At 39.0% G+C, this 25747-nt stretch overlaps 1 pseudogene; it reads right to left on the bottom strand.

The window, feature by feature from the left end:
- Nucleotides 1-19269: 19269 nt before the first annotated feature.
- LOC136167560 (olfactory receptor 8S1-like) lies at nucleotides 19270-23415 on the bottom strand (annotated as a pseudogene).
- Between the last annotated feature and the right edge of the window lie 2332 nt (nucleotides 23416-25747).

Here is a 25747-nt window from a genome sequence, read left to right as displayed (position 1 = left end):
TGAACTGTCCAAAAAAGGTCTTAATGAGCTGGATAACCATGATGGTGTGGTCACTAACCTAGGGCCAGACATTCTGAAGTGTGAAACCAAGTGGGCCTTAGGAAGCAGTACAATGAACAAAGCCAGTGGAGGTGATGGAATTTCAGCTGAGCTATTTCAAATCCTAAAAGATGATGCTGTTAAAGTGCTGCACTCAATATGCCAGCAAATTTGGAAAACTCAGCAGTGGCCACAGGACTGGAAAAGGGCAGTTTTCATCGCAATCCCAAAGAAAGGCAATACGGAGATCAAACCAGTCAATTCTAAAGGAACTCAATCCTGAATATTCATTGGAAGGACTGATGCTGAAGCTGAAGCTCCAATGTTTCGGCTAACTGATGCAAAGAGCCAGCATTGGAAAAGACCCTGATGCTGGAAAAGATTGAGGGCAGGAGGAGAAGGGGACAACAGAGGATGAGATGGTTGGATGGGGTCACTGACTCAATGGACATGAGTTTGAGTGAAACGCAAACTCTGGGAGATGGTGAAGGATGGGGAAGGCTGGCATTCTTCAGTCCATGTGGTTGCAAAGAGTTAGACATGACTTAGCAGACAACAAAGCCATAGACTAGGAGGCAAAAAAAAAAAGAAAGAAAGAAAGAAAGAAAGAAACGAAGTTAAAAGGCTCTAGGGTCCTTGTACTATTTAGAAAGTAGCAAAAGTACTACTTTACATTAGACTTTAATAAAACAAGAATATGTTATCTGCTCCTAAAAACACTGAAAAATTATAACAAGTTGGTAAAAGGGAAAAATAGACTAATAAAAATTCTTAGTAAATTGAAAGGAAGGCAATAATAGTAAAAGGAATGTAGAACATATGGGACTTATAGAAAACAGTCCGATAGATTTAAACCAGAATGTGTGAACAATTATATTAGGTGTAAATTGACTGAACACTCCAGTTAAAAGATAAAGATGATCATATTGGATTAAGAAACAAACTCCAGTATATGATACTTTTAAAGGACATGTTTGAAATATAAAGACACTTAGGATGACATTAAAAGGATGAGAAATGATATATCAAGCAACTCTAGCTAAAGGAATTTGATGAATCTATGTTAAAATCAAAGTAGTTTTTGTTGTTCAGTTGTCTAGTCATGTCCAACACAGTGACCCCATAGACTGCAGCACGTCAGGCCTCCCTGTCCCTCACCATCTCCTGGAGTTTGCCCAAGTTCATGTTCATTACATCAGTGATGTCCAGCCATCTCATCCTCTGATGCCCTCCTCTGCCCTCAATCTTTCCTGATATCAGGGACTTTTCCAATGAGCCATCTGTTCACATCAGATGACCAAAATACTGGAGTTTCAGCTTAGCATCAGTCCTTCCAGTGAATATTCAGCATTGATCTCCCTTAAAATTGACTGGTTTGATCTTGCTGTCCAAGGGATTTTCTGGAGTCTTCTCCAGCACCACAGTTTGAAGGCATGAATTCGTTGGCGTTCTGCCTTCTTTATGGTTCAGCTCTCACAAAGTAGAATTGAATCGAAGAAATTATTGGCAATAATAAGACATTTAAAAATGATAGAAGAGTCAATCCAACAAGATCATATAAATTTTTTAATTGTAAGCACATATAGATTAGCTCTTTGTTCAGCAAATATCTACTTCTTAACCGTTCCCAACCACCTCCATAGAGAAACATGTTTCTGTATCCCACTGAAGATGCGCTAATCCATGGGGGTGAGTTGCTTGGCCAACAGAATGTAAACAGAAGTGCCAGACTGCCAGCTCTGAGCACACACTTCAAGAGGTAATGCATGTTTCCATTTGTATTTCTGAAAGTTTCTAACCTCCATGATGAAAATAATAGCCCCAGGTAGACACTGCCCCTCTAGACTAAGCCCCAGAATGAGACATTCAGAATAGACTATAGCTAGGAACCAAGTCCAGCCAATCTGCAGCTGTGCTACCTCAGCTGACCTGCAAACCCATGAGTGAGAACTTAGTAGAACCGACATTGCTATGTGCCACTAAAATTCTGTGAATGCTTATTGTGCAACAAAAGATGACTGATAGATCGCCTAATAACAAAACTTCAATATATATCTATAAAGTAAAAAATGTAACTAAAAGAAGAAATAGACCAATCCCACCCTTAATTGCCGTCTGATAGAAAAGTAGACCAAAACCCAGTATGTGAAAGATTGGAAAAGAACAGTAGCATCCTGATATCATTGACATACATAAATCATTGCAGCTCACAACTGCAGAATGCTCACTGTCTTCATTTTCACAGGAAACATTTTTTAACGTTCACCATATGCCAGGGCACTGCTATATTTAAAATAGATAACCAACAAGAGCCTACTCTATAGCACTGTCAACTCTGTTCAATACTCCGTAATAACCTAAATGAGAAAAGAATTTTAAGAAGGATAGACACATGTAAATTCATAACTGAATCACTCTTCTGTATACCTGCAACTAATAGAACATTGTTAATCAACTATACGCCAATATAAAATTTAAAAATTGAAATACATTTCTAAAGGATTGAAATCATACAGAGTTTCATGTTCTCTAAGTAGAAATCAATAAAATATAGCTAGAAAACTCTTAAATGTTTGGGGGGAAAGCAATATAATTTCATTTAACCCACAAATCAGAGATGAAGTAACAATGGAAGGTAATTTGATTTGTTAAGCAGTCTGCCAGCCGTTAGGTTTGCCTATTCAATGTAGAAAACTCTACAATTATCCTCTTCCAATTGTTTTGTTCATGATTAATTATTTTCCTAATTACTAGTTAGAAAGTGTTTTTCTCTGCTATAGTGATAATTTACATTTAAAAGACTTTTCCACAGTGAAGGGATAGTTAAATTGTTATAGACAAATGAGAGAAAATACTGGTGACTAATCATTTCTTGGGTGAAGTGAAGGGTGAAAGACATTAAAGTGCAGTGAAAAATAAAGGTAATTAGCAGAAAATGCATTATTAAATATGAATGAAAGATTTTTAATTAAACAATGTTGTTTTTCAATATTTCACTGAAATAACATTAAATTGACTATTTCATCAAAATAGCACATTGGAGATAGAAAAGTCACTTGTTAAAAAGAAAAATAATGATAATTACAGTGACTCAAATGATAATCCATTATGCTCAGAACCAAATGAATAAAACTAGCCAAATAGAAAGCAAACAAATATAGCAAATGACAGCATCCATCCCATTAATGTGGCTAATTGGAGTTTGAGTTTTATAATATTGTGCATGTTTAGTTTGGTTTCACAGTGTATTATATGTTACAAAGATAAGGGAGTTATATTGTCTGTTGCTTGAACATATTTTAAAATGTCACAATAAAATAATGTAGAAAAATATTGATAATATTAAAAATTTTTATTTAAATGGGTATGTACATTTTGAGTTAGAGAAGCAACACTGAAAATGGCTGTGTATGTGCGTGTGATAAATACTTTTGAAATAACAAATATATATGTATTGGTCTGACCCTGCCCTTTCTACAAAGTTTTATCTTTGACACCCAATTACTGACATAAAGCTATTAAACCCTTATTCATGGGGACTAAATTCCAGTACTTCCAGTGGACGCGTGCAAACTCAGATAGTAGCAAATCCTGAATAGCTGACTCTTGAACAATATGGGTCTGAACTGTGCTGATCCACTTATATAAGAATTATTTTTCAATAAATACATACTATAGTACTACAAAATCTGCAGTTGGTTGGTTGAATTCATGGATGTGGTCCTGCAGATATGGAAAGTTGTTGCAGGTTTTTGATTGTGTGGAGTCCATGTCCTGAGCCTCTGGATTTTCAAGGGTCAGCTGTACAATGATTTTTCCTATACTAACGGACTGGTAGCATATGCAGCATGGACAAGTTTGACAAAGGCACGATTCATGTCCTGGCCAGGACAGACCAGAATGGCATGAGATTTCATAATGGTATTCAGAAAGGTGTGCAGTTAAAAACTTATGAGTTGTTTCTAGAACTTTCCATGCAGTATTTTTGGACCACAGTTTAACATGGGTCACTGAAACCATGGATAAGGGAGGACTACTGTGATTTCTTGAATTTTCCTGACTCATGAAAGTGTCAGCTGTTGGTGGGCTCCTGGATTATTAGACCAAACTGTGATTAGAAGCTTTTTTTTTTCTTTTTGATTAGAAGCTTTTAACTTTCAGCCTTACCTACCCCATCATCTGGAGAAAGTGGAGTATCTGGAAAATGACTTAACCAGTCATGCCTACATGATGCAACCTCCATAAAAATCCCTAAAGTATGGGGTTTAGAGAGTTTACAGCTAACTAAACTTGTGTAGATGCCTGGAGGGTGGCAGGGAAGCTCAGTGCCACTTCCCAGATACTTTGCCCAATGCATCTGTTTCATCTGCTTGTTTCTGGGTTGTATTCTTTTATTAAAAAATGAATAATCTAGTAAACAAAATGTTTTCCTGAGTGCTGTGAACTGCTCTGGCAAATTATCAGATCCAAAGTGGGGGGGGGGTGTCATGGGAATCTCTGATTTGTAGCTGGTTGGTCACAAGCATAGGTGAGGACTTGGATAGTGACTGATACCTGAAATTGGGGTGAAGGGCAGTCTTGTGGGACTGAGCTCTTAAACTTTGGGATCTATGCTAACCTCAGGTAGATAGTATCAGAATTGAACTGAACTGTATGTAGGTCAGCCAGCTGGTGTCAAAGAATTGGTCAGTGGGATGTCCTCTCCTCCACTGGCAGGTGGGTTCTTCATCACTAGCACCACCTAGGAAGCCCAAACCCCACTGAGGTTTCCTGTAAATGAAGGCAGGTCATAAGGGAGGGAATACATATCTAATAGTAGCTGACGAAGGCAAGTATCATTCTGCCAAATCCTTCCAAACAGTTATGTGACTCAATCTTTCATGCCCTGGTATGGCCAGGAGTAAATGGATGGCATGTTAAACAATTTGAACTGGTGATTCTACTTCTGGAACTCTTTTTAATGCAAAGAACCTGAGATACAGACTAGCATTTAGGCAGAAAGATGTCAAGAACAGTATTACCTGTAACAGAAAAACCTGACAAAAAGTCTAACTCTTCCATAATTGCTGAAGAGTTCATATTAAATAAAATTAAATCATGCCAGATGCTTGCCTTTCCCTCATTCATTAGATATAATGGGTTATCAAGTTGTCTTTATTCTACTTTCTAGATATTTCTCAGATTTTGACTTCTTAAAAATGAAATTCTAAAGAGATCAGATATTCTAAATGAGATATGAGGTAGGTTATATTCTTTACCAAGACGCTGGATCTCTGAAGAAGTCCATTTGTTGCCTCCAAAATAAATAAGGACCTGACAACGAAGGATACTTTTCTGTTTTTGAAAAAATTTAGTATGAGTATCATAACTCAATATAATGCAGTTATTGACTCCTATGCTTTATTAAATTGTTTTATTGAAAATAAGGTTCTGATACATCTATATTTATTTATTTTTTCATTTATTTTTATTAGTTGGAGGCTAATTACTTTACAATATTGTAGTGGTTTTTGTCATACATTGACATGAATCAGCCACGGATTTACATGTATTCCCCATCCCGATCCCCCCTCCCACCTCCCTCTCCACCCGATCCCTCTGGGTCTTCCCAGTGCACCAGGCCCGAGCATTTGTCTCATGCATCCAGCCTGGGCTGGTGATCTGTTTCACCCTAGATAATATACATGTTTCAATGCTGTTCTCTCACTTCTGGGCATACACACTGAGGAAACCAGATCTGAAAGAGACACGTGCACCCCAATGTTCATCGCAGCACTGTTTATAATAGGCAAGACATGGAAGCAACCTAGATGCCCATCAGCAGACGAATGGATAAGGAAGCTGTGGTACATATATACCATGGAATATTACTCAACCATTAAAAAGAATTCATTTGAATCAGTTCTAATGAGATGGATGAAACTGGAGCCCATTATACAGAGTGAAGTAAGCCAGAAAGATAAAGACCAATACAGTATACTAACGCATATATATGGAATTTAGAAAGATGGTAACGATAACCCTATATGTAAAACTGATACATCTAAATAAAGCATAAAATACTAAAAGTGATGGTGACAAATTTGGAAGTCAGAAGACACCTGTGCCAGAAACTGGGTTTGTAGGCATAGAAAGTATCAAGAATTCTTGATTGAGGAGATAACTTCTACTTCTGACAATGTAGTATATTAATTGCCTCAAACAATGTTTTTGGTTTCAATAACTAATAAGCTGAATTTTAAAAATTAATGGATTGCCGAGATGATATTTTTAGCTCTTCAGAGCTCACAAATAAAGTGAAAGTAGAAATCTTGAAAATTAAGCAAATACTCAAACAAGCTAGATTCTGGTTTAGAGAAATTGCATTACAGGGGGGATGCAGGGCCAGGAGATAGAACCTAGGGACCATCTAGGCCAGTTGAGTCTAATGGGAAAATTCTAATAGAAATGATCCTAATAGAAGATCTCCAACAGTGAGAATGATACATATTCACTGGAATGAATCCCAGAAGCATTATAGCCTAGCATTTAAGAGAATGTATATTGGGTCCAAACTGCCTGGGTTTAAATCTCAGCTCTTCCAATGACCTTGGGAAAGGCCCTTTTCCTCCCTATGCATCAGTTTCTTCATCTATAAAATAAAGATAATGATATAACTATCTCATAGGGTTGTTCAGAGCATTAAATTAGTTAATATATATAAAGATCTTAGAGACAGTAAGGTGGAGACAAGATGGTGGAGTAGAAGAACATATGAAAACACCAGTCACAACTAACTCCTGAACAGCAATCAACAAATGATACTGGAACTTAACAAAAAAGATATTCTGCACCCAAAGACAACAAAGAAACCACAATGAGATGGTAGGAGGGACGCAACTGCAAAAATATAAAATCCTTTACCTGTTAAGTGGGTAACCCACAAACTGGAAAATAATTATATCACAGATGCTTTCCCATAGGAGTGAAAGTCTTGAGCCCCACATCAGGCTTCCCAGCCTGGGGGTCTGGAATTGGAAGGAGGAGCCCCCAGAGCATTTGGTCAATGGGATTTGATCACAGAAATTTCACAGGAATGGTGGAAACAAAATTCCACTCTTGGAGAGTGCATGCAAGGTCTCCTGAGAGCAGGACCAAGGGGAAAAAACTAGTGACCTCATAAGAGCTTGGGCCAGACCTACCTACTGGTACTGGAGAGTCTCCTGCAGAGGTTGGGGGAGGTTATGGTTCAATGGAAGGACGCACACACTGGTGGCAGTAGTTCTAGGGAGTACTCATTTGTGTCAGCCCTCTTGGAGCCTGCCATTTTCTTACCACGTTCTGGCTATATTGAGCAACCTGTAGGCTCCAGCTCTGGGACACCTCAGACCAAACAACTAACAGGGTGAGAACATAGCACCAGCCATCAGCAGACAGGCTGCCTAAAGTCTTCCTAAGCCCACAGCTTCACATTAAATGCACTCCTTGACATAACTCTGCCCTGTCACAGGGATAAGATGCAGCTCCATCCAACAGTGGGCAGGAACCAGTCCCCTCTATCAGGAAGCCTGTATAAATTGACATCATCCACCAAGGGGCAGACAGCAGAAGCAAGAAGAACTGTAATCCTGTAGCCCACAAAACAGAAACTATAATCACAGAAAGGTAGGCAAGAGGGGAAACCACAAACTAAATGAAAAGACAACCCACAGTACGGGAGAAAGTATTCTCAAATGATGTGACTGACAAGCAGTTAGTCTCTAAAATTTATAAACAGTTCATGAAGCTCAATATCCCCAAAATAGAAAACCTAACCAAAAAACGAGCAGGAGACCTAAATAGATATTTCTCCAAAGAAGCTATACAGATAAGCAACAGGTACTTGAAAAGATGCTCAATATTACTAATTACTAGAGATGCAAATCAATGTGATACCACCTAACATCAGTCAGGATGTCTATCATCAAGAAGTCTAAAAACAATAAATGCTGGAGAGTATGTTGAGAAAAATGAACCCTCCTACATTATTGGTAATAATGTAAATTGGTACAGCTACTATGCAGAACAGTATGCAGGTTTCTTGAAAAACTAAAATAGAATTACCATATGATCCAGTATATATGATCATATCTATGACCCAAGTCTTGGCATATATATGGAGAAAACCATGGTTAAAAAAATACCTGCATCCTAATGTCATTGCCATGCTGTTTACAATAGACAAGATATGGAGGCAACCTAACTGTCCATCAACAGATGAGTGGAGAAAGAAGATGTGGTACACATATACAATGGAATATTACTCAACCATCCAAAAGAATGAAATAATGCCTTTTGCAACAACATGAGGGATCTGGATATTATCATCCTTAGTGAAGTAGGCTAGACAGAGAAAGACAAATATCATATTATATTGCTTATTTCTGAAATCTAAAAAGATGATACAAATGAACTTATTTACAAAATAGAAATAGACTCACAGACTTATAAAACAAACCTATGGTTACCAAAGGGGAAAGCAGAGAAGGAGGATAAATTGGGAGTTTGGGATTAATACATACACACTACTATATAAAAATATATAATCAACATGGACCTACTCTATAGCACAGGAAACTCTACTCAATATTCTGTAATAACCTAAATGGGAAAAGAATTTACAGAAGAATAGATATATGGGTGTGTATAACTGTACTACTTTGTTGTACTTTCCAATACTTGGCCATCTGATGTGAAGAACTGACTCGTTAGAAAATATCCTGATGCTGGGAAAGATTGAAGGGGACAACAGAGAATGATATGGTTGGGTGGCATCACCGACTCAATAGACATGAGTTTGAGCAGGCTCCGAGAGTTGGTGATGGACAGGGAAGCCTCTCATGCTGCCATTCATAGGGTTGCAAAGAGTCAGACACGACTGAGCGACTGAACTGAACTGACCTGGGGCTCAGACATGTTTGAGGTATGCATTCATGCCATGCTTTTTTTGGTCTGAAATACCTCAAGCAATATATGTAGAATCTAAAAATCATACAAACAAATGTAAATGTAAAACAAAAACAAGTCACAGATACGGAAAACAAACTAGTGGTCTTGCATAAAATAGATAAGCAACAAGGATATATTGCATATCACAGGAAATTATAAATATTATCTTCTGAACTCTTTTAATGGAGTATAGTCTGTGAAAACATTGAATCACTATGTGGTGGTTTAGTCGCTAAGTTGTGTCTGACTCTTGAGAATCCATGGGCTGTAGCCCACCAAACTCTCTCCATGGGATTTTCCAGGCTCGAATACTAGAGTGGTTTGCCATTTCCATCTGCAAGGGATCTTCCTAACCCAGAGACTGAACCCGGGTCTCCTGCACTGCAGGAAGATTCTTTACCGACTGAGCTACCAGGGAAGCCCTGAATCACTATGCTGTACACTTAAATTAATATAATATTGGAAATTTACTCCAATTTTTAAAAGTGGGCTGACTCCCAGGTAACAGATAGAGTGAAATAAATATCTTTTCTGTGAAAATAGAAACTTCAACTCTGGCCTCAACATGGAATTTAATGACCAGGAAAATTATCTCTCAGAAAATAAAATTATTTTCAGGCAAAGAAAAAACATTTCTTTAGTGACTGACACTTAAAGAGAATTCTAAAGGATCAAAGTTAGACATGAGAAGATGATTCCTAATGAAAATTTTGGGATGCAAAAAGATACTGTGAGTTCAAGGAGTCTGTCTATATTTCATGAGGTCTCATGTGGAAGTGGGCTGGTGTGTACTGTCATAGTGATCAATTATTAATGTGGCATTTGTCACTTGTACCCAAAATGATATTCAATATTTTCAAAGTGTTTTGAGTGCCTTCTATAAAAGATACATATAGATTCAAAGTGCTGTGGAAGTGTGCAAATGATGATGACTCGCACACGTGGAGGTGGGGCTGAAATCTGAGCTGTGTTCCAGAGGCTGTTTGAAGTTGGTGTATTTATACCACTGCCAGCAGCTTTGTAAATTCAGATCTATGGGATATCCAAGAGGACTAATGGTACTCCAGTGGCTGGGGTGGGTCCAGTGTTAGCAGCTTCAGCCTTTGCAGGTACGTGCATGTGGAGGTGGGGGTGGGGTCTGGGCTGATTCCATAGCTCCCACAGGTGGGCCTGATGCCTGACTTCCAAAGATCTATATTGGTGAATCTGCACTGGTGGCTTTGTGAATACAGTGCCTAAGGAACACCCAGTCTGATTACCCGCATTCCTGTGGTTGAGGTAGGGCTGAGGGAAGTAACAACAATAGTGTACTTTGTGAGCCTGCACAGCAGGTGACAGGTGACACCGTAAGGCACATGAACTTCCTGGTGAGTAGCTCTTGCAGTGGAATACGCCATGACTCTTCTCCCTGTAGAGGTGCTCCTGTCTCTTCTCCCTGTAGAGGTGCTCCTGTCAGTTCTACCGCACACTGCAGCTCTCAGAAGTGGATCTGCGGGCTTCTATTCCAACTGGGAAGCAGACCCTGCCACTGGCAGGGTTGTGAAAACCACAGAGCAAAGAGGAGGCACTGTTTAACATCCCATGTAGGCTCTGGTCACCACAACACTAATCACACCCCCATCAAGGGGATAACAGCCAGTACACATTGAGGAAAGATGTGGCAGGCATCCATACTAAAAACAGCCCTCACATCAAAAATATTAGACTCATGGAGTCTACACAGAGATGCTCCCACCTAAAATAACAGCCCTTCAAGACAACAGTAGATAACTGTTTCTCCTAAATTCATCAAGTCAGAGAAATAGAAATAAAATGAAGAAGCAGAGGAACCACTCCCAATTAAAAGAATGAGCTAATTCTCCTGAAAGAAGAGTGGAAAAAAGGGGAAATCCACAGGAACACAATAATAGTAGAGGACTTTAACACTGCACTTACACCAATGGACAGATCATTGAAACAAAAAAATTAATAAATTAATAAAGAAACACAAATGACACATTAGAACAGATAGACCTAACTGATATCTTCATGACGTTCCATCCAGATGCAGAAGACTACACTTTCTTCTCAAGTGCAGAAGGAAAATTCTCCAGGATAGATCGCATCTTGAGTCACAAATCAAGGGTTGGTAAATTAAAGAAAATTAAAATCATATTAAGCATCTTTTCTGTTCACAACATTATGAGACTAGATATCAGTTACAGGAAAAACCTGTAAAAACCAAAAATACACAGAGATTAAACAATACATTACTAAATAAACAGCAGTTTATTGAAGAAAAATAAGGGGAAGTCAAAAAATACCTAGATACAAATAACAAAACACAGAAACTCAAAATCTATGGGATGCAGCAAAAGCAGTTCTAAAATGGAAGCTTATAGCAATGCAATCCTACCTCAAGAAAGAGAAAACATCAAATAGACAACCTAACCCTACCCCTAAAGCAACTGGAGAAAAAAGAACCAAAAAAAAACAAAAAAACAAAAAACAAAACAAACCCAAAGTTAGTAAAAAGAAAGAAAGCATAAAGATCAGAGCAGAAATAAATGAAAAAGAAATGAAGCAAACAATAGCAAAGATCAATAAAACAAAAAGCTGGTTCTTTGAGAAGATAAACAACACTGACAAGTCATTAGCCAGACACATCAAGAGAAAAAGAAGACTCAAATCAACAACATTAGGAATGAAACAGGAGAGATTACAACAGTTTAGAAACACAAAAGATCATAAGAGAGTATTTTGAGCAACTATATGCCAATAAAATGGAAAATCTGGAAGAAGTGGACAGATTATTGGAAAAGTTCAACCTTAAAAGACTAAACCAGGAAGCAATAGAAATTATGAACAGGCTGATCACAAGCCCTGAAATCAAAACTGTGATAAAATTTTTCCCCTGAAAACAAAAGCCCAGGGCCAGATGACTTCACAGGTGAATTCTATCAAACATTTAGAGACAAGGTAATGCCTGTCCTTCTAAAACTCTTCCCAAAAATTGGAGAGGAAAGAACACTTCTAAACTCATTCTACAAAGCCATCGTTACTCTGATGCCAAAACCAGACAAAGACATCACAAGAAAAGAAAATTGCAGGCCAATGTCATTAATGAACATAGGTGCAAAAATCCTCAACAAAATTCCAGCAAACAGAATCCAGCAACACATTAAAAAGATCACACACCATGATCAAGTAGGATTTATACAAGGGATGAAAGGATTCTTTCGTATACACAAAACAATGTGATATAAAATCATATGACAATTTCAATCAGTGCAGAAAAATCTTTTGACAAAATTCAGCACCCATTCATGATAAAAACTTCAGAAAATGGGCATACTAGGAAACTGCTTCTGGAGAAGGCAATGACACCCAACTCTAGTACTCTTGCCTGGAAAATCCTATGGACAGAGGAGCCTGGTAGGCTGCAGTCCATGGGGTCGCTAAGAGTCAGACACGACTAAGTGACTTCACTTTCACTTTTCACTTTCATGCATTGGAGAAGGAAATGGCAACCCACTCCAGTGTTCTTGCCCGGAGGATCCCAGGAACAGGGGAGCCTGGTGGGCTGCCGTCTATGGGGTCTCAAAAAGTCGGACACAACTGAAGCAACTTAGCAGCAGTAGCAGGAAACTACTTCAATATAATAAAGGCCATATATGACAAATCCACAGCAAACATCCTTCTCAATGGTGAAAAACTGAAAGCATTTCCTCAGGAACAAGACAAGTGTGCTCACTCTTACCACTATTATTCAACATAGTTTTGAAAGTCCTAGCCATGACAACCAGAGAAGGAAAAAAATAAAAGGACTCAGATTTGAAAAGAAGTAAAACTCTCACTGTTTTCAGATGACATGATACTATACATAGAAAACCCTAAATATACTATCTCATAATTTATGTTGATAGAATATCAAGCCCATGGAATTCTGCAGACAAGAATACCAGAGTGGGTAGCCATTCCCTCTCCAGGGGATTCTCCTGACCCAGGGATTGAACCTGGATCTCCTGCATTGCTGACAGATTCTTTACTGTCTGTGCCACTAGGGAAGCCCATCAGAAAACTACTAGAGCTACTCAGTGAATTTACTAAAGTCATAGGATACAAAATTAATACACAGAAATTCCTTGCATTCCTATACACTAACAATGAAAAGTCAGAAAGGGAAATTAAGGAATCAATCCCATTCACCATTGTAACAAAAAGAATAAAATTCCCAGGAATAAACCTACCTAAGAAGTCAAAAGACCTGTATGCAGGAAACTATAAGACACTGATGAAAGAAATAAAAAATGACATACACAGATGGAGAGAGATCCATGTTCTTAGATTGGAAGAATCAATATTGTGAAAATGACTATACTATTAATACCAAAAGCAATCTTCATATTCAGTGTAATCTCTATCAAATTACCAATGGCATTTTTCATAGAACTAGAACAAAAGAATTTCACAATTCACAGGGGAACACAAAAGACTCCGAGTAGCCAGAGCAGTCTTGAGAAAGAATGGAGCTGGAGAAATCAACCTTCCTAACTTCAGACTGTACTGCAGAGCTGTCGTCATCAGGACAGTGTGGTACTGGCACAAAAACAGAATACATAACACAAATACATGGAATCTAGGAAAAGGGTACTGATGAACCCATTTGTAGGGTACCAGTAGAAATGCAGACATAGAGAACAGACTGTGGACACAGTGGGGGAAAGAGAGGGTGGGGCACATTGAGAGAGTAGCATTGAAATATATACTTTACTATGTGTAAAACAGATAGCCAGTGGGAATTTGCTGTATGACTCAGGAAGCTCAACCCAGTGCTCTGACAACCGAGAGGGGCAGCGTAGGATGGGAGGTTCAAGAAGGAGGAGACAGATATATACCCATGGTTGGTTCACGTTGATACATGGTAGAAATCAACACAACAGTGTAAAGCCATTACCCTCCAATTAGAAAATAAATTATTTTAAAAAAGAACAAAGAATGAAATAAACCTATTCAGTCTACTAAATCTTGAGTTGAAAAGAAGGATAATAAAAGTACTGAAGGGATTAAGAGAAGCTATCAATAGAAATGCAGATCACTGTAAAAAAAATCTAGAAACCAGAAACAGGATCCAATTAAAAAACTTAGTTGATGAGACAAAAGCCAAGCTAAAGGCAATAAATAGCAAACAAAATAATGAAAATGAATAAATAAGTGATCTGGGAGAGAGAAAAATGAAAACCACCCAATCAAAACAGCAGAAGGAAAGACAGAAAATGAAAGCATGCTATGATACCTATGAGATAATGTAAAGGATCCCAATTTATGCAGATGGGGATCCTGGAAGTAGCAGAAAGGGAAAAGAGAATAAAAAATGTGTTTGAAGAAATTATAGTTGAAAATGTCCCAAACCTAAAAAGAAATATCTAGTATAGGAAAGACAAGGAGACCTGTACAAAGACATATTATAATTAAAATGGTAAAAGTTAAAGAGTGGATTCTAAAGGCAGCAAGAGAAAAGCAAAGAGTTAATTATAAAGGAACCCCAGAAAGGCTATTCCAGCTGATTTCTCTACAAAAACAGTGCATGCCAGAAGGGAGTGGCAAGGTATATTCAAAGTCCTGAGAGGGAAAAACTTGCAGCCTAGGATACTCTACCAGCAAAATTATCATTTAGAATAGAAGGGAAAAATTATGGAAAAAAGAACACTAAACCTATTCCAAAGGAAATATCACAAGGTCATCTTTAAATAGAAAAGAAGCAAGAATCTATAGGAAAGAGAAAATCATAACTGGAAAGTAAATCGCTTAAATAAGTCACTACACATACGTGTACACCCATGGCTGATTCATGTAAACATATGGCAAAAACCACTACAATATTGTAAAGTAATTAGCCTCCAACTAAAATAAATAAATTAAAATAATAATAAAATAAAATAAAAAAGAAATAAACTTGACCAAGGAGGTGAAAGACCTCTATACTAAGAACAATAAAACACCAATAAAGGAAACTGAAGATGATTCAAAGAAATGGAAAGATATTCCATGCTCTTTGATTAGAAGAATTAATAGTTAAAATGGCCAGAATATCCAAAGAAATCTACAGATTTATTGTGATCCTTATCAAATTATCCATGATATTTTTCATAGAATAGAACAAATCCTAAAATTCATATGGAATCATAAAAGACCCAGAGTTGCCAGGGCACACCTGAGAAAAAAGCAGCAAAGCAGGAGGCATAATCCTCCCAGACTTTACATAATACTATAAAGCTACAGTAATAATCAAATGGAACAGAATAGAAAGTCCAAAAATAAACCCACACACTTATGATCAATTAATCTTCAACAAATAAGGCAAGAATATAAAATAGGAAAATGTTTCTTTGGCAAGCGTTGTTGAGAAAGCTGAACATTGTCATGTACCTCAAGTTAGAACACTCCCTCACACTACACAAAAAATAAACTCAAAATGGTGTAAAGTCTTAAATATACGATACAACAACACTCCTAGAAGAAAACACAGGCAAAACATTCTCTGAAGTAAATTGTACAACTATTTTCTTAGGTGAGCTCCCAAGGCAGTAGAAATGAAAGCAAAAACAAACAAATGGTACATAATCAAACCTATAAGCTTTGCTCAGCAAAGAAAACCATAAACAAAATGCAAAGATACCCTAAGGACTGGTAGAACATATTTGCAAATGATATAACCAACAAGGGGTTAATTTCCAAAATATACAAATAGGTCATAGCACTCAATAACAAAAAAGCAACACAGTCAAAATATGGGTAGAAGACCTGAATAGACATTTCTGTAAAGAAGACATACAGATGGCCAATAGGCACATGAGTGGATGCTCATCATTGCTAATTATTAGAGAAATGCAAGTCAAAACTACAATGAGTTACTACCTCATACCAGCCAGAATCAGTTCATTTCAGTCACTTAGTCATGTCTGACTCTTTGAGACCCCATGGACTGCAGCATGTCAGAATGGCCATCATTAAAAAGTCTACAAATAACAAATGCTGGAGAGGGTATGGAGAAAAGAGAACCCTCCTATACTGTTGGTGGCAATGTAAATTGGTACAGCCAAAATGGAAAACAGTATGAAGTTTCCTTAAAAAATTAAAAATAGAGTTGCCATCTGATTCAGCAATCTCACTCCTGGGCATATATTTTAACAAAACTATAATTCTAAAAGATTCATGCACCCCAGTGTTCATAACAGCACTATTTACAATAGCCAAGACATGGAAGCAACATAAATGTCCATCAGCAGATGAATGGATAAAGAAGATGTATATATAAACAACAGAATACTACTCAGTCACAAAGAAGGTGAAACTTTCATTTGCAGCAACATGTATGGGCCTACAGATTATCATACTAAGTCAGACAAAGAAAGACAAATATCATATGATACCACTTATATGTGAAATCTAAAACATGATATAAATGCACTTATTTAAGAAATAGAAACAGACTCACAGACATAGAAAACAAATTTGTGGTTACCAAAAGGGAAAGAGGGAAGCAAATGGATAAATTAGGGGTTTGGGATCAGAAGACAAAAGCTACTATATATCAAATAAACAACAAAATCCTACTGTTCAGCATAGGTAACTATTTTTAGTAAATTATAATAAACCATGATGGAAAAGAATCTGAGAAAGAATAAATATATATACATATATGTATATATATGTATAGGAGAAAGAAATGGCAACCTACTCTAGTATTCTTGCCTGGGAAATCCAAGGTTGCACATGACTTAATGACTAAACAACAAACAACTATATATATATATATATATATATCACTTTACTGTATATCAGACACTAACACCATACTGTAATAAATTTACAATATGGAAGCCCCTGACTATGGAAGCCCCCCACTCACATAAAGTTCAAAAACTGCTGAGGCAGAATTCAGCAATCTTATTTAGGGGTAACAAGTAAGTGATAAGCTATAAGTAAAAGCAAGAGGATGAGTATTGTACAATTCAGAATAGACGTTACATCTGGGGAGGGGAGAAGTTCCATTGATGGGGGCTACATGTGGAGCTTCCAAGGTTCTAAAAATGCTCTATTTCTTAAGCAGAGCACACAGTTGGCTTATTTTCTTTTTATACACGAATACAATTCTGTAACTATGATATATGGTATCAGTTCAGTTCAGTTCAGTCGCTCAGTTGTGTCTGACTCTGTGACCCCGTGAACCGCAGCACCCCAGGCCTCCCTGTCCATCACCAACTCCCGGAGTCTACCCAAACCCATGTCCATTGAGTCGGTGATGCCATCCAGCCATCTCATCCTGCCGTCCCCTTCTGCTGCCCCCAATCCTTCCCAGCATTAGGGTCTTTTCCAATGAGTCAACTCTTTGCATGAGGTGGCCAAAGTATTGGAGTTTCAGCTTCAGCATCAGTCCTTCCAATGAACACCCAGGACTGATCTCCCTCAGGATGGACTGGTTGGATCTTCTTGCACTCCAAGGAACTTTCAAGAGTCTTCTCCAACACCACAGTTCAAAAGCATCAATTTGGAGCCCATTATACAGAGTGAAGTAAGCTAGAAAGATAAAGACCAATACAGTATACTAACGCATATATATGGATTTTAAAAAGATGGTAATGATAACCCTATATGCAAAACAGAAAAAGAGACACAGATGTACAGAACAGACTTTTGGACTCTGTGGGAGAAGGTGAGGGTGGGATGATCTGAGAGAATAGCATTGAAACATGTATATTATCAAGTGTGAAACAGATTGCCAGCCCAGGTTGGATGCATGAGACAAGTGCTCAGGGCTGGTGCACTTGTAAGACCCAGAGGGATGGGATGGGGAGGAAGGCGGGAGGGGGGATAGGGATGGGGAACACATGTAAATCCATGGCTGATTCATGTCAGTGTATGGCAAAAACCACTACAATATTGTAAAGTAATTAGCCTCCAACTAATAAAAATAAATGGAAAAAGAAAAGAAAAAAAATAAAAGAAATGATACAATCTTTTAAAAATAAAAAAAAAACAAAAGCATCAATTCTTTGTCACTCAGCTTTCTTCACCATCCAACTCTCACATCCATACATGACCACTGGAAAAACCATAGTCTCGACTAGACAGACCTTTGTTGGCAAAGTAATGTCTCTGCTTTTAAATATGCTATCCAGGTTTGTCATAACTTTCCTTCCAAGGAGTAAGCATATTTTAATTTCATGGCTGCAAACACCATCTGCAGTGATTTTGGAGCCCCCAAAAATAAAGTCTGACACTCTTTCCACTGTTTCCCCCATCTATTTCCCATGAAGTGATGGGACCAGATGCCATAGTTGAAAACTGAGAGAGGTCACTAGTCCTTCAGGAAGAATGAGACAAAAGTAGTCTTGTGGCCAAAAGTACAGAAGCAAAAAGAACTCAATGCTCAGAGATCCTGATAGCATAGCCCAGACAACCAGGTCAGGAAGCAGAGTTTCTCAGTGAAAGTGCTGACACACGAAGGGCTATCTCATGTGGAATACTGCTTCCACCATAACCTCAGGCTGCCCTTGCTCTCTGGGACAAACTCATGACCTCTAATCAGGCGAACTGGCTACTGAATGCCCTCAGCTGCTCTCAGGTGACGTAAAGGAAGTGCTTGCTAGTTGCTGCTCTGGAGCATCTGTCCATTGGCCTCAGGCTGTACTGAAGAACCTGTTATAATGGCAGCTCCCCAGTGGAGGTGGAAGGAACAGGCTGCATCTGCCTTTGTGGACAGTCGAGCTCTTCCCCTCCTTACAACACGCTAAATGTAGGGAATTTTCATTTTTACAGTTTTGTAGAGGGAAACAGATCATAAGATCACATAGTCAAATGTTCTCTTCTTGACTGCTTTACCAACTTTTTCATTTAAGTGGGATTCTTCACCTTGATGTCAGTATCTCACCTTTTTCCAAAGAGAGTTTTTTCTCTAACATTCATTGGGCTAAACACTGTTTCTCAAATTCAAGCATGCATCATGGTCATAATTAAGAAACAGACTGTTGATTTCGACCTCTAGAGTTTCTGACTCAGTAGATCAGGGTTGGATCTGAGACTTTCTAGCAAACTTGCAGACGATGCACATTCTGATGCTGCTGGTATGTGGATGACGCTTTGAGAACCACTATATAACTTTTTTTATATATTTATATTGACCTCCGATATCTTTTTTTACTCTCCAGGTGTTTCCAAATATCCCTCCTCCCCGCTCTTTGACTAAAACCACACAGAGAATCCCTCCTCTGGGGATCACGTTCACATCCTCAGCATCCTTTGCAGAGTGCCCTTCACCTCCTGGTTCTTGAGGCTGTAGATGAGAGGGTTCAGCAAGGATGTGATGACACTGTACTGAATGGAGACCACTCGCTCCAACACTGAGCCTGAGGCGGGGCTGATGTACCTGAACAGAGCTGTCACATAGAACAGGAGCACCACAGTGAGGTGGGAAGAGCAGGTGGAGAAGGCCTTGCCTTGGCCCTCAGAGGAATGGATGTTCAGAATGGCAGAAATGATTCTGGAGTAAGAGAACAGGATCAGGGGAAGTGTCAGAAGTCCCAGAAATGCACTGGACCCTGACAGAAGGAATTCGTTGGCAGTGGGATCAGTACAGGACAGGGGGAAGAGTGACGGTAGTTCACAGAAGAAGTGGGAGACAGTGTTAGACCCACAGAAATGTAACGTGTGGATGAAAAGATGATTCACTAGTGAGTTCAGAAGCCCCACCAGCCATGCTGCACACACCATTGTGGTGCAGAGAGGCCTGCTCATGACCACAGTGTAGAGCAGAGGGTGGCAGACGGCAGCATAGCGGTCGTAGGCCATGGCAGAGAGAAGACTGGCTTCAGCACACCCGTAAAGGAGAAAAAAGAAACTCTGGGTGATGCAGCCCCACACTGAGATGCTTTTCTTCTGCGACAAGAAGTTCTGTAGCATTTTGGGCACAGTGACTGAGGAGAAACTGAGATCCAGGAAAGACAGGTGTCCGAGGAAGAAGTACATGGGTGTGTGGAGCCGAGAATCGGCCTTGATGATCAAGATCATCGCCATGTTCCCCACTAATGTCAGGAGGTAAATCCCCAGGAACAGCACAAAGAGCAGAGCCTGGATGTGGGGGTCAGCAGACAGCCCGAGGAGGGTGAACTCAGTGAAGAAAGTAAAGTTGTTCATGGTTGTTTGTAAATGTCATTCCTAGAAAGAAATCAACGGTATTACAGAATCTGAGTAATTTCTAGTGACCAGAATATCATCCCCCCACCCTAAAACTTCTCAGGAAATACTTCTTTCAGCTTAACAATAGAAAAGGAAAAGAAGTTGAGTAATTCCGTGACCTTTATGAGTTGAATTGTGTCTAACTCCAGAAAATATGTTGAAGTCTTAATCCCTTGTACCCCACAGTGTAATCTTATTTGAAAATAGGGTCACTGAAGGGGCAATCAATTAAGACGAGATAACACTGGAATAGGGTAGGCTCTTAATCTAATCTGACTGATGTTCTTATTGGAGATGAGAGAGCCTTATAAAGAATACACGCAACGTGGGGACAGCATGTGACACAGAGCAGAGTGGAGGGAGGCGCCTGCAAGTCAAGGAAGCCAAGGGTTGACAGCCATAACCAGAATCTAGGATTCTTCCCTGCAAGTTTTGGGATGGCCGTGGCCCTGCTGACACCTTGATGTCAGTCTTAGAGTCCCTAGAATTGAGAGACAATAAGTTCTATTGTTTTAAGCCACCTGGTCTCCAGTAGTTTGTTACAACAGCCCTAAGAAATTATTACAGTGACTATAAGGGTTTCTCCTCCTTGACTCTCCCCAACAGGTCTCATTAATTCTGTGAGTGAATATAACACACATCTTTGTGTGCTAAATCAGATTACATAATTTAACTATTAAGACTATACTTATGAGAATAAACAGGCTACTTCAAATGAAATTGTTTCAGAGAATAGATACTTAGTTGCAAGTCTTCTTATATTTAGACGTCCATCTTAAAGCCAAGAACTACAGAACTCACCATATTAATATAGCCATTCTGGGTATTAGATGAAGATGTAGAAAAGGTATTTGAACAATGCTACTTGAAAAGGGACTTGTATGATGCTACTAGAGGTTGCAAGAGGCTTTCCAAATATTCCAGGAGCAATTCAAGAGTACCCTATATCTCCAAAGACATACTAGCAGAGCTGGAAAAGTATCTGTGGGAAGGGTTTGTGCCTGAAGAAAGAATGTTCCATTCTCAGGCCAGGGAGATTAGGCTCTCAGCATCTCAAGAGTGGGGAAGACGGCGGCTCACAGAGGTGAGGTGACTTCTTCCATGTCACATAGCTCCTCAGCAGAACAGTCAGGAATTAAACTGAATACCCTGCTCTCAATCCAGCACACCCAGCAGATGGACAACATATATTTTGAGTCACTTAAAGTATCTGTATCTTAAACATAGCACTTTCCCTAAAATTAAAAACAAAAGCTAGACCTGAAAAATGAAAGCTATGTATGTGAACTTGAGCACGATACTTAACCCTTCTGAAGGTAAATTTTCACATCAATAAAATGGAACATGGTTGACATCAACTTAGTCAACCTTGGTTTTAGTCAGCCTGATAATCGGATACTTCTTTAGTAGTTAATTTCTTTCCTTTCACTTTGCTGCTATTGTTATTGTCTTTACCTGATGCAAAAATGCCTAGACCAGGACTTTCTTAACAGAGTTCACGTGTTTCACTGGAACCCTGTTGTTCAGTTGTTGTTCCAGTTATCACTGGGACCTGAACCGGAATGTTATAGCTACCTCCCCAGCAGTCTTTTCAGAAGTAGCCTTTAACACCCGCAGCCTTTCTTTCTCCTCAGTACATTTTACCCTGGCTCTTATAAAGCTTGGTTCTGATGACACAAACCAAAAAGTTATGCTAGAGAAAATTCAAGAGAAAACATTTGTGAAAACATTCAACTTAATTTTTTTTAAAGTACAATAAAAACATGAATCCAATTTTATGATTTTTTTTTTTAAAGTGTACAAATAGTCCTAGGAAGACTCTGGTGACAGTGATATCTATACATTGCTGAAAAAAGTGAAAGTGAAAGTTGCTCAGTTGTGTCCGACTCTTTGCGACCCCTTGGACTATACAATCCATGGAATTCTCTAGGCCAGAATACTGGAGTGGGTAGCCTTTCCCTTCTCCAGGGGATCTTCCCGACCCAGGAATCAAACCCACTTCTTCTACATTGCAGGCAAATTCTATACCAGATGAGCCACAAGGGAAGCCCATTGCTGAATGCATTGCTGAATGCATTGCAAATTGCACACTTTGAGTCAGAATCTTATAAGTCCTTGGATTTATGCTAAAACTATAACTCAAAAGGCTGAAACGTGACATTTATAATGATGCACACTGTATTGTTATATGTTCAATAAAAATGGAAATGTTACAATATTTTCATATTCTGGAATGTCTAAATACCAACTAGATAATGTAGACAATAAAATTACAATCATAAAGACTATGTGGCAACAAAGGAACATATCAATAATAGCTGAAAAACCAAGAAATTTCTCTTTGGTATGATTAGAACTGGTCTTCAAGACTCTTTTTACCATTATCTTCCTCAAACCTCCAGCTTCCTTTTCTCTACAAACACCCTAGTCAAATCCCTAAGTTAACAATAGACTTCCTTCCCTTTCTCCTTTGATGATGCACCCAAACTAAGTACTTGCTCCTAAAACATTTCACTTAATTTTAAGAAGATTGATTTTTTAAGTATGGAGATAAAGAAGCCCCACCAATCATGAGATCCCCTAGATGAGAGTCATCTTCCTGGCTACCACACTTTCCTGTGGGAGGTTCAGACAGCTTGGTGGGAAGGAAAAGACTGAGCTGACCAGGATCACTGGGAAGAATTCTGGGGTAAAGAACAATGGAGAAACTAACTGTTCTAAGGAGGAAGAGGAACTTTGATGGAAAGAAAATGACTACCTAAAAGACAGAAAGGAAAAAAATAAGAAGGTGCAGGCTATGCCTTTCTAGCCCTAAGCACATGAAGATTCCCCAGTATCCTTTGGGAGTGTTTGTAGACGCTGGCATAGGCATTTCAGATGAGGAAAACTGTTTTCATTCCCAGTTCTGACAATCACAGCAAAAGTGTTAATTAGGGGACAGTTCCACCCCTGACACTTTCTAAGAGACTGCACTACAGGTCTGTCCTCCCTGCAGATTTACACAATACGATTCAATACAGCTTCATGATCTCTTGCTAGCCTCGAAACCAGAAGACCTTAGAACTCTTAGTGAAAGTTATACAAGAGGGAATGGGAAGGTCTCCTTCTACATCCAGTACTTCTGCCATGGTGCACATTTGAAGAAATGATCCTCCAGTCCTCCGTCAAGATGCCTCCTGCCAGCTCCCCCATGTCAAAAGATGACCTGCTTTTTTGTCAGGGTCAAGGGACATGAAGGGAGGAGACAGAGGGATCCCAGATGGACAGAAGTGCACCTTAGATCAACATCCCAGGAAAAAAACTTCGTCTACTTATTTCTCTGGCCATGATATTTTCCTTATGACTATTTCTATTTCTTTTTCATTGCTGTGAGGAATTTGGGTTAGAGTAGGATTCTTCTGAGTTGTTCAAACTGATGAAAGTTTCCTTCTTCACCTCTTTTACTGAGTTGGACTGTTCTAAATCTGGCTCCTGTTTGGGGTTCTTTGAGGCAGATTGCCTACTGCCCCCACAGCTGGGTCCGCAGAATTAGGTCTCCAGCTAAACCTTGGGAAAAGTCAGTTTTATTTCCTGACAGTTTCTAGCATCAAACTCCTATGGTCAGTTCTAGCTAAAGCCTAAAGGGCCAGCATTCTCTGCACTGGGACTTTCTGGGCCTTGCTAAGAGTTATTAATTCTTGTCAGTCTTCCTGAGGTCACCTACCTTAGTACAGAGAAGAGCTCCTGGCTAGTCTGTAGGAGTCTTATAATCTTCCGGTGCTCCTCTCTTTGGCCATCTCTTTGATCTCTTTGCCAAGTTATAGCTCTGGGAGAGGAGCATGAGTAAGGAGCCCAGGGAGGCTGGGACTGCTCACTGCTTATGGGGGAGGCTGCAGAAGTCAGAGTCACTTGGGGCCTGATTTGGAAGTGGGGGTGCGGAAAAATTTCCAGGAATAGCACAAGGAACAATGCAAAATCTGACAAATAAAGCTCAATCTAGGGTTTCTCAACCTCAGACATATAGATGTGTGCACAGTGAGGCATTAATGTTCATGTGTGTGTGCGCACATGTGTCACCCTCATACTCTCTATAAAGTCTAACATTCCCTTTCCCTTTGGAGTTACTCCAAAATCTATGCACTTGAGGTATGCTATATTTTTTCTGCATGCATTTATCACATGGCCCTATGAGAGAAATTAGAGTCATAAGGCAAGGAACTCTTTAATTTTCTTGAGTTCCCACTTAGAAATGTATTTTTTGTCCCTTCTTTAGATTTAATGGTAGAGGTAATGCTTTTAATCCAAGACTAACACCTGTACTTGGACTTTAACTCCGATCTCCTTCTGAGCCTCTGGGTCCTTCTCCTTCAGGTATGCTAATTACCTGTTTTTAATCATCAGTTTCTTTCTTTTACTCATTTGTACCAAGAATGTAAATATATTAAAATAGTCCCCCTATTTAAAAATATCTAACTGACCCCATGTTTCACTGCAGCTACTGATTCTACATTGCCTCACTTTAGTTGTCTTACAGCCACTCCTGAAAGTCTGACTTAACTATACTACCTCCCAAACTTTTCTTAGCTTTTATCCCATAACATACTGGCTTCTGCACCCACCATTCCTTTCCCTTTCTGTTTCTAGTGACTTCTAAAGCCAGTATTAATTTTCCTCCTAATACTATGATGTAAGAAACTCTCATCCCAGTCCTCATATTCTGCATGATTGGACTCTGGACTCTACATAGCTAAGAAAAAGTTGAAAAGAGGGAGTTATTATTCTTCTTGAGCCATCGGGAAAATAGTCCTTATATAAGTATATCTTTGGAAGGAGTCTGGGATTCTTCCTCAACAGGACCAGATCAGGAGGACTGGTGGTTTCTCTTAGTGATAGACTTTACTTCTGCATAGGGTGTAGGACAATAACTGTGAATAGATGATTAGAAGTATTTATATTTTATATAAGTAACATAAAGTTATAAATAATCAATTCACATTGACCAAAGATTAGGCTTAGCAGCATTACATATAGCATTAGTATTTACTTACATATTAATACATATACCACCCTTTCCATTTTTTTTGGAAACACTGGCAGTTTTATTTTCTTGGGCTCCAAAATTACTGAAGACAGTGACTGCAGCCGTGAAGTTAAAAGATGCTTGCTCCTTGGAAGAAAAGCTTTGACAAACCTAGATAGTGTGTTAAAAAGCAGAGACAACACTTTGCCAACAAAGGTCTATATAGTTAGTCAAAGCTATAGTTTTTCCCGTAGACATGTATGGATGTGAGAGTTGGACCATAAGGAAGGCTGAGCGCCGAAGAATCGATGCTTTCAAATTGTGGTGCTGGAGAAGACTCTTGAGAGTCCGTTGGACAGCAAGAAGATCAAACCCATTAATCCTAAAGGAAATCAATCCTGAATATTCATTGGAAGAACTGATGCTGAAGCTGAAGCTCCATATTCTGGCCACCTGATGAGAAGAGCCATTGGAAAAGACCCTGATGCTGGGAAAGATTGAAGGCAGGAGGAGAAGGGGAAGGCA

Source organism: Muntiacus reevesi, chromosome 4, assembly GCF_963930625.1.
Source record: "Muntiacus reevesi chromosome 4, mMunRee1.1, whole genome shotgun sequence".
Taxonomy (NCBI): domain Eukaryota; kingdom Metazoa; phylum Chordata; class Mammalia; order Artiodactyla; family Cervidae; genus Muntiacus; species Muntiacus reevesi.
Note: the sequence above shows the minus strand (reverse complement) of the source record. Positions and strands in the feature narration are given on the sequence as shown.